The sequence below is a fragment of the Pleurodeles waltl genome, chromosome 9, assembly GCF_031143425.1.
Source record: "Pleurodeles waltl isolate 20211129_DDA chromosome 9, aPleWal1.hap1.20221129, whole genome shotgun sequence".
Classification (NCBI taxonomy): domain Eukaryota; kingdom Metazoa; phylum Chordata; class Amphibia; order Caudata; family Salamandridae; genus Pleurodeles; species Pleurodeles waltl.
In genome coordinates, this window is record NC_090448.1 from 411,465,330 (window position 1) to 411,475,725 (window position 10,396).

Consider the following 10,396-nt stretch of genomic DNA (forward strand, 5'->3'; position numbering starts at 1 on the left):
ACTATTGCGCATGCTCCCGCGGCCCTCTTCTATGTTAATGTACGGCGGAAATTATCATATGGCGTTTGTCCGACGTGTCTGCGGGCCGCCAAGGTAAGTCCGTGGGGCCGCTGGCGGCCCGCAGGTCGTACTTTGAGTACCACGGCTCTAAACGATCTCAGGACTTGATAATTGGTCTTGCCTATCAAAAGTAGACAACTCGTCATACTTTGAGTTCTATTCCAGTACACCATTTGTGATTATTTATTAATGAGGCCCTACATAAGTAGCAAAGGCATGTTCATCTAGTAATATCCTAGAATTACAAAAAGGTGTTAGCATGTGCAGAAAAAACATTAACATAAGCATTTGATGCCATGAATAATCCATCCATTTAAGAATAAACTGATGTTACTTTATAACTACAAGGGTACCCATGCACAAAAGGTATTTGACCATCTACCAGAATTAGAGCCCAGCAGAGAGTATTATAGGTTCTGGGATGAACACATAAAAGGAATAAAGAGGGTGGAAAGACAATAACCTTTACTCTAGAAAACACAAAAGCAAGAAATGTATTGATGAGTATTTTGCAGCACTAAGGATTTTGGCCAGTACTTGTGAAGTAAAAAGCATTGTGGATCAATATATAAGGAACCAAATTATAACAAATCGCACTCAATTAATACTTCATGTTTTGAACCTACCAAGGGTACCCATGGGTATGTTCAACATGTGGGCCTACATGTTAAACCTACCCATCATTGGCAGAAATTATCAGATAGCCAAAGTCTGCTATGTCCAGGTGTGTCCTCTCCAGAGGAAATGATTAGGCTGGGCATGCCAGCGTGGAGCTGTGGTTAAGTAATGCAAGAAAGCTACAAAAGATAGAAACTAGGAGAGAGTGGTGAATAATAGCGTGACATGTTTCAGGTGTGGCTCCAGGAACTACTTGGGAATCAGCTGTAAATGTTCTGCAAAAGAGAAAGTGGGACATTTTATGAGGGTGTGCAGGCAGAAGCAGTGGGCCATCAAAAAGACTGAGTAACATCAGCAACAAGGGAAGTGTTATTAAAGAGGATATTTTCAGAATGTTAACAGTAAAAATTGAAAATCATAAAGGAGCTGTGGCCACCAGACAGTGTCCATTTTGTAATTCTCACATTGGAAATGTTGACATGCAAATCATGGTAGATTTGGGTTTGCCAATTACTATGTTACCTGACATCACTTTTAACATGTATAGGGCTGAGAAACATCAGAAAACTGCTGATGTAAGGGCTGTAACTTACATTAAATACAATATTACAATTCTTGGTTCCTTTGAAGACATCTTAAAGTTTAAAGGTTTAAAGTAAGAGAGATTTTCACAAAAATATATATGTCTATGAATGTATCATGGGGAGGGTTGACAAAGGACTACTAGACATTGTTTTGGAGCCTGGCACAACTACCCTTGTAATGTTGGTGGAACACTGAGTGTGAGTTAGAGAGCATTTTGAGGAAATGCAAAGAGGCGTTTTGTGATAAGGTGGGAAAGTTAAATGATTTGAATATAAAATATTTGCAGTGAAAGGATCTGTTCCAGTGGTACACAAGGGGAGGGATGTGCTATTGTGTGTGAGAGGACGTAAAGAGGTATTTGGAGGAGTTATGTGAAGAGAAGAATATAGCGTCTATTAATGTTCCATACTGGGTCAGTGGTATTGTGAAAGTGAAAAAAGGGGGCCAAATGTCGTTATGAACCAACTTAACTTTATTAAATCGAAACATTGTGGTCGACTGCCAGTTGTTACCAAAAATACAGCAAATGTTGCTGTTGGTAATGGCAAATTTTATTCCGCAGTTGATTTGTTGGCAGCTTACCATCAGGTTGCTTTGGAAAATATTCAGAAACGTTTACCGCCCCTATAGCACTGTGGGCCTTTTCTTGTTATGTCATTTGCCGTTTACGATTCATATCATATGTCCTGTATCTTAAGCTGTACCTCAAGACACTGTTTCTTTCTCTCTACCTCTTCTGCTTTCTAGTTTCACAACCTCAACTGTGGTACTGTCATTTGGTACCTGAAGTTTGATGCATGCGTTCTACTCAACAAAATAAATCTTACATTCAAATATCTCTGCATTTTCCTAGAGAGTCCTAATCTGTGATTGGCCAATTCTACTAAATATTTTTGATCTTGTTGTTCCACTAGTAACTTAAGAAATGCTATAAACCCCATAACCTGTACAGTTAAAATACATATTTCTTTCAGTTCGAGGGTCTGTGAATTATCAATAAGCACTGTGCTTCCTATTGGGGTTAAGGAATGACAATTTAGGTGCGTAGTGCTTGGTAGTATAATGTGCTGCGGTGTAGGGTTTCGGCTATAATTTCCAAGTCATTTGTTTTTGGAAAGGATACCAGATAACTCTGTGTCATAAACGCCATTTTCGAACCGTGGACTTCCCTTGAACAATGTATTGCTTTTTTTAGCGTTTTAATCGTTAGTTGACTTCTACTAGGGGTAAGCAACCCACTGAAAGCTACAATATCCGCTGCGCTATACTTATCATCAGTCAAAACTCAGATAAAACAAAACTCAGATCTCTTAAACAGATAATCACCAGAGATAAACCGACATTTTTAGCCTATACATTTCTGGCACACAAGGGATCGGAAGTCTGTGCATTTAACCCTGTAAGAAGTGCCAAAATGCAACCCCCCACCTGCTCAGGGCTTGGCCCCTGGTGAGCCTGGGGTCGAACTTCAGGTTGATGCCTGACTCCGGATTGACTGGTAAAATGTAAAACTATAGGCAAACAGTCTTCTTTTATGGCGACAGCCCGTAAGTACGGCAGCCAGCTCTGCCACAATAGTATACACTTGCAAGCTGCTTCAGTAACTATGAGGGTTTCTTGTTTAGTATCCCCCAGTTAAAAAAAAAAATGGATCACCATCACCTCCAGGTGCTTTGCGATCATTAGCAGTGATGACTCTCATAGAGTGGAAACAAGTGGCCCACCTATCTGCTATTTTTAATACCAAAATGCAGCCATAATTGGAATAAATTGGGCTCCGGTGCCACTGAACCTGCTGCACTATTGATAGCTACTCCCCTGAAGGGAGTCAGGGGTAGGCGAAAGAGAGAATGGTAGAAGGAGGTGGTGTGGGCGACAGAGAAAGACACTGTGTTACTATGGCCCTGAGAGGTTAGCAATGCCAGAGTTCTCAAGTTTCCCCAACCCATAGGTAGATAGCTCAGCCCGGGGAAAGGGTGGGGTGTTGCTGTACATTCTGGGACTTGCATTCCTGTCATCTCATCAGAAACACAGGGCTACAAGTCACAGAATGCAAAGCAAAAACCAGGAGTGGAGGGCTTAATTACGTGCCAAACTGGGAGAGTTGAAAGCAGTATAAAACATCTATTTGCACAGCTAATTCCTTCTAAAAGTAGGTGTAGCCCCAGTTTTAAATTTCACTTAAAACTCGGGTTCATCCTTTTCTAAGCACCTCCACTTTTCATAGGTGTTTAGTTCGCCCTTTCTAGGTTGACCACTTCTGTCGATGTCATTATCTACGCTACTTCCAGTTCTGAACCCAGCCCCTGAGCAAAAGCAGACTGCCAAGCCCTAGCCTGGGGAAGGAGGAGGCCCAGCAAGTTTTGTGACTGCACAGAGAGGCATTTTACCATTCTGTATGTGACAATCACCGGCAATTCGAATGATAATGGGCCTCTCTGTGTCAGGACGGGGAGGGGCTGCTGCGCGCCACTATTCGTGAGAGTTACTCTGAGGGTTCTTGCAGGGGAGCAGCACAGCTCGCTCCAATATCTAGAATTACGGACAAAAGGCTTCCATGAAAGAGATTATCATGGACACTGGACAAGAGGCCCTAATCACGGACGGTCCGTGAAATTTACGGACAGGTGGTCACCCTACTTAAAGCTGTGACAATCTGATGTGCCAAGGTGAGCAGTCTTGAATGCTAAAGAAGCACACTTTCTGAATTTTGAAGAGACAGCCTTTACCATAGATTTAGATGATGGGTGTGTATGATTTACACGGCAAAATCTGTCAGGGTTTGGCTCGTGCATAGAGCCAAGTCAGTCCCTTGGCTTAGCTCACCCTGTTAATTTATCGGCTCGCCCACCTCTGACTTCTATTAACGCATGTGACTAACACATCCAAAAACAGTGATGTGAAATGTGAAATCCAACAAGGTCTGTAACACGGTGTCCCTGGTGACGTGGAATAATGTGGTGACCTTATATATAAACATTGCATTCTAGAACTGAAAATGGACAGCGGCTAAAATCCACCTGAGTAGAAGAGTCTTTAAAATACTGTCACAGACGAAAACTGTTTTTGTACAGTTCTAGACATCTTATGAAAGGTAACAAATCAATTAGGAATAATTCTGTCCATGGAAAATATAGTCTGCAGTAAAACAATGTTGCACATATCCATCCTGGACACACCAGTCACATGAAACAAAGAGGTAAGATAGGTGAACTTAGGGGTAAACTCTCAGACATCGAAGGAACATTAGAAGTTTCTAAGCACTAAGGCCCTAATTATGACAATGGTGGTATAAGCCACCTACCGTCACCACGACAGCAGCCAAAAGACCGTCGCCGCGGCTACCATCCATCTGCCAAATTATGACCACAGCAGGATTTCCGCCACAAGAAGGGTGGAAATCCAGCTGTGGCCATACTGGCAGATGGTGGTAAGGTGGCGCCGCTACCACCAGAAGCGCCACGTCAGTAGACCGCTTCCAGCCATATCATGACACATGATACGGCCTGGCCATTTTCTGCTGGCGGTAGTAGCGCCCCTTCCCTGCCGGGAGACCACCTGGAAGAAGGTAAGTTGGGCTTCCGACAGGGCAGGAGGTGGGGGTGTTGTGTGTGCGGGGTTGTGTGCATGAATGAGTGAGTGTGTGCGTGAATGCGACTGTGTGTAGTGTTGTTTGCGTGGGTGTATGCATGTGTGAGAATGCATGTGCAAATGGAAATGTGAATGCGTGTCTGCATGTCAGTGTGAATGTGTGTACGGATGTGTGCGAGAATGAATGGATGCATCCGTGAATGAATGTGTGTATGTCAGTGTGACTGTGTGTATGCGTGGTAAGTGTCTGCGAGTGTGCGAGAAGAGTGGGTGGGGGATTGGAAGGGGGGGAGCATGGATAGATGGGGGTGGGGGCGTCTGGGGAGTGTTTGGGGGGGGGTGAGCCTCCTACCAGTGACAGGGAATTCTTTCCCTGTCACTGGTAGGGCCTACCACCATGGTTTTCGTGGCGTTGCTAATGCCACAAAAACCATGGCGGTAGGCAGGCTCATAATGGCGCCAGCAGTACAATAGCAGCCACCAGGCTGGAGATTGTTATCTTCGGCCCAGCGGCTGCTACCGCCATGGCGGTAGAAACAGTAAATTAATGTCATAATGTGGTGGTATATGCCGGCAGCCTGTCGGCGGTATTACTGCCACATTATCGCCTAGCGGCGGGGTCATAATGACCCCCTAAATCTGAGAACTATATAAAAAGGGCTGTATCTATCTTTTGTTTCTAACTGCAATTGCAGTTTTGTAATATTTCAATGGTTTCTGTCAAAGAGTCACATGCCTCAGGTTTGAATTAATACAAAGTCAAGTCTGCATATCCACTAACAAGCGTACCCAATAGGACTCGTCTACACCAGCGATATTGGCTTTGCCAATGTCTATTAGCAATTTTGTACAGCAGCGTTGCTGCTGTTCAATATATCTCAAAATTAGCAGCATGGTGAAGATTGTCGTAGAGTACAGTGTAGTGAGGAGAGTTCCACAGAGTAGAGTGGCATAGAGGTGAGTAGTGTGGAGAAAAATGGAGTAGAGCGGCATAGATTGGAGTGGTGTAGAGTGGAATGGAGTGGCATAGAGTAGCATAGAGTGTAGTTGAGTAGTGAAGAGTAGAATGGTATAGAGTGACACAGAATAGAGTAGAGTGGCATAGAGTAGAGTGGCACAGACTAGAGTGGAGTGCCATAGAAAAGAGTGGCGTAGAGTGTGTAGAGAAGAGTGGCACATAGCAAAGTGACATGCAGTAGAGCGGAGTTATATAGAGTGGTGTGGAGTGCTTAGAGTGGCATAGAGTAAAGTGGCATAGAGTAGAGTGGAGTTGAATAGAGTGGCACAGACTAGATTGGGGTGGCATAGAGAAGAGTGGCCTAAAGTGTGTAGAGAAGAGTGGCACATAGCAGAGAGACATGGAGTAGAGTGGAGTAATGTAGAGTGGTGTGGAGTTGCATGGAGTGTTGTAGAGTGGAATGGCATAGAGCACTTGTCCCATTGCAGGTGAGACTGTAAAAAGAGAGGCATACAGTGGAGCAGTGTAGAGTGGATTAATGGCATAGAGTGGAGTGGTAAAGAGTGGTAAAAGAGGAATGGTATAGAATGGTACAGAATAAAGTAGAGTGGTGTAGAGTAAAGTGGCACAGACTAGAATGTAGTGGCCTAGAGAAGAGTAGCATAAAGTAGAGTGGCATAGAGTAGAGTGGCGCATAGTACAGTGGCACAGAGTAGAGTGGAGTAACACAGAGTGGCATAGAGTGGTGTGGTGTAGAGTGGAGTGAAGTGGTATAGAGTGGAGTTGAGTGGTGTGGAGTGACAGAGTATAGTACGTAGAGTGGAGTGACATTGAGTGGAGTGGCATGGAGTGTTGTAGAGAGTAGTGGTATAGTGCACATGTGCTGTTGCAGGCGAGATTTTAAAAGAGTGGCGTAGAGTGGAGTACAGTGGCATAGACTGAAGTGGGTGGCGTAGAGTGGAGTGGAGTGGTGTAAAGGTGAGTGCTGTAGAGTGGTGTTGAGTGACAGAGTAGAGTGGCAACGAGTGGAGTGACATTTAGTAGTGTGGAGTGGCATAGAGTAGAGTGGAGTGGTGTAGACTGGAATGGCATAAAGTGGAGTGGTGAGGTGGGGCGTGGAGTTGCATAGGGTGGGGTATCACAGAGTGGGGTATTGTAGGGTGGAGTAGAGCATATTGTCGTAGAGTGGAGTGGTGTGGAGTACAGTGTTCCAGAGTGGAATGGCATAGAGAGCCGTAGAGTGGAGTGGCATAGAGTTGTGTACAGTGCCTGGAATTGGCGTAGAGTTGTGTGCAGTGGCATAGACTTAAGTGGCATTGAGTAGAGTGACGTAAAGTAGAGTGCTGTTGAGTGGTGTGGACTGGCACATAATGCATACAATGCATGGAACAGCATAGAGTAGAGTGGAGTGGCGTAGAGTGGTGTAAAATAGAGTGGTGTGGGGTGGCATGGGTTGGTGTAGAGTTGCAATTAGTAGAGTGGCATAAAGTGAAGTGACATAAAAAGGAGTGGAGAAGAGTATATTGGAGTGGCGTAGAGTGGACTGGAGCAGCATAGAGTGGAGTAGCTTAGAGTAGAGTGGAGTGGTGTAGAGTGGAGCACAGTAACATAGAGGGCTGGCATGGCATAAAGTTGAGTATAGAGGCATTGAGTGGAGCAGCATAGAATTGAGAGGGGTGGAATAGAGTGGCATGGAGTAGAGTAGAGTGGTGTAGAGCGGCATATAGTGGCATTGTGTGGACTGGAGTGGTATGAAATGGCATAGGGCGGAGCGGCATAGAGTAGAGTGGCGAAGAGTTCAGTAGGGTGGAGTAGCTTGGTGTAGAGTGGAATGGTGTAGAGAAGAGTGGCATACAGTGTCATGTGGAGCACAGTGGCGTGGGGTGAAGTAGCATAGAGTGGTGAAGAGTGGCAAGAAGTACAATGGAGTGGGTAGAGTAGAGTGGAGTGACTTAGAGCAGCATGGAGTAGAATCGAATAGCGTAGAGCAGAGTGGAGGGGAGTGGTATACAGTGGCATGGAGTGGCGTAGAGTAGAATGGACTGGCACAGTGGCCAGAGTGGAGTAGAATGGAGTGGAGTGGCACAGCTTGGTGTAGAGTGACATAGAGAAGAGTGGTTTAGAGTAGCACCATGTAGAGTGCCGTGGAGTGGCATTGTGTGGAGTGGAGTGATGTGAAGTGGCGTAAGGTGGCATAGAGTAGTAGAGTGGCGCATAGGAGAGTACGGTAGAGTGGGTGGCACAGAGTGGTGTAGAGTAGAGTGGAGCGCCATAGAGTTGTGTACAGTGAAGTGGCATGGAGTGGCAAAGGTTTAAGTAAAGTGGGATAGAGTGGAATGGTGTAGAGTGGGTGACGTACAGCAGTGATTCTTAACCGTTTGACTTTTGTGGACCACCACCTAATCCTTACCTGAACCAGGGACCCCCATTTAATAATTATTAGAAGGTGGGGATCCCCACTGCAAGTGGGAAGCAAATGACTGTGGAATGGTGTAGAGTGAAGTGATGTAGAGTGGAGTGGCGTGGAATAGAGTGAAGTGGCAAAGACTAGAGTGCAATAAAGTGGCCTAAAGTAGAGTGAAGTGGGTAGAGTAGAGTGGAGTGGTGTAGAGTTGAGTGTTGTAGAGTAGAGTGGCATAGAATGGAGTAACATAGAGTAGAGGACAGTGGTGTTGAATGGCAAAGAGTACAGTGACAGAGTAGAGTACATTGGCATGGAGTGGCATAGAGTGGATTAGAATGGCATTGTGTGGAGTGGCGTAGAGTGGCACAGAGTGGAATCGTGTGGAGTGGCATAGACTACAGTAGCATAGAGTAGAATGGAGCGGCATAGAGTAAAATGGCATAGAGTGAAGTGGCATAAGGTAGAATGGCGTAGAGTACAGTAGAGTGGCGTAGAGTAGAGTGGCACAGAACAGAGTGAAGTGGTGTAGATTAGAGTGGCGTAGAGTGGTGTTGAGTGGCATAGAGTGGAGTGGATGGTGAAGTGACGTTGTGTTTAGTGGAGTGGTATAAAATGGAGTGGCGGAGGGTAGAGTAGAGCAGAATGGACTTGCATAGAGTAGTGTAAAATGGAGTGAAGTAGAGGTGCAGAGAGGTGTATAGAGTGTCGCAGAGTAAAGTGGAGTGGCATAGAGTGATGTAATGTGGCATGGAGTGGGTTGGTGTGGTATAGAGTGGCATAGAATGAAGTGACATAGAGTCGAGTGATGTTGAGTGGAGTACAGTGGAGTAGCATAGGGTAAAGTGCCATTGAGTGGTACAGTTGAGGTGGAAGTACCTTAAACAAGAAAGAGAACTCAAAATCAATGCAAAGGTATGGGGTATAAAGGGGATGGATGGCTGAAAGGCAATGAAAAAAGGCATGCAGTGGCAAGACTCATGAAGGTGTAAATGTGTTGTTAATGTCGTATTTATACACTATAGTGGTTTAATCTAACCCACGTAAAATTTACTTTTATTTTAGTTCTGCAAGTAAGACAAAAGATGCAGATGTAGCTAAAGGTCAACAAATGCGTTTGAAAACAATAAATTGAGAAAGGAGCATGAGAACTGGAAACAGTGGAAGTGTCCTGAAAAGCGTACCTCAATCACAGCGTGATCAGCAGACGGACACTAATTAAGTTGAATCTGTGCTTGGTTCATGCTCCACCCACAGAATGAAAAAGAAGTGACACGTGGCACGCGCTGGACTATTAGGAGGTAGCAATGACGAATGACAATGAAGCAATGAATGGCCAGCAATGAGCTTGCTCCAAACACTTTTTTGTATACTAAGCCCCTCACAAGTGAGCGTGCATGCACTGTCACAGGTGAGATCTAAAAACGGAGCATGACAATTAATGTGAGAGCACGCAAGAGTGTGATTTACAATCTATCATCTTATACATCTTTTAAGTTGACTGAGACACCAAGGGAGCTAACAAATATAATTTTGTAAAGACCACACACTAAGAACCAGGTATCGGTGAGTGAAGTTAAGTAATGTTATTTCCAATCAATAATCAGTACAATATATATGCATGTCATGAAAATATTAAAAAGATACTGGATTACAGCTGGCAAGCTGGAATATTGCAATTGGTTCAGCCTTAATAGATCAAGCTACAAGGCAATAACTGTCACTGCAATACAGAAACTGAAAATTTGAATAAGTGTTCCATAAAGAAACTCCTGCTCCCTCTCCTAAACATGAAATTATTCTAAAATCATCTAATCAGATTTCTAAGTAAGGAATGAGGATAATAAGATTTATGGGAATTTGGGAATGTGAGAAGGTGTTAGCATAGTGAAGACTCCAGTAGAAGTCTTCCAGCAAAGGAGATAAGTGCTTATCATGAAGCTTTACACTTGCAAGAATAAAGAAAGCAGAGAGGTCTGTCTCACAGAACTCAGACAGTTACTGCAACCTTCACCATACCCCTGTTCCTGATACGCTTTGAATAGGAGGCCTCCGCTGCTCATTAGGGCCCTCATTATAACCCTGGCGGTGGGTGATAAAGTGGCGGTAATACCGCCAACAGGCTGGCGGTAAGTACCGTCAAATTATAACCATGGCGGTGATAACTCCCATAGACAGCCAAT

The 10,396-nt window shown here is 44.5% G+C and overlaps 1 long non-coding RNA gene across 1 annotated transcript; it reads left to right on the plus strand.

The window, feature by feature from the left end:
• Positions 1 to 3,775: 3,775 nt before the first annotated feature.
• On the plus strand, positions 3,776 to 9,877 carry LOC138258637 (uncharacterized). Its single transcript, XR_011198471.1, has 2 exons — positions 3,776 to 3,932; positions 9,279 to 9,877. It is a non-coding gene; the product is annotated as an uncharacterized lncRNA (long non-coding RNA).
• The last annotated feature ends 519 nt before the right edge of the window (positions 9,878 to 10,396 follow it).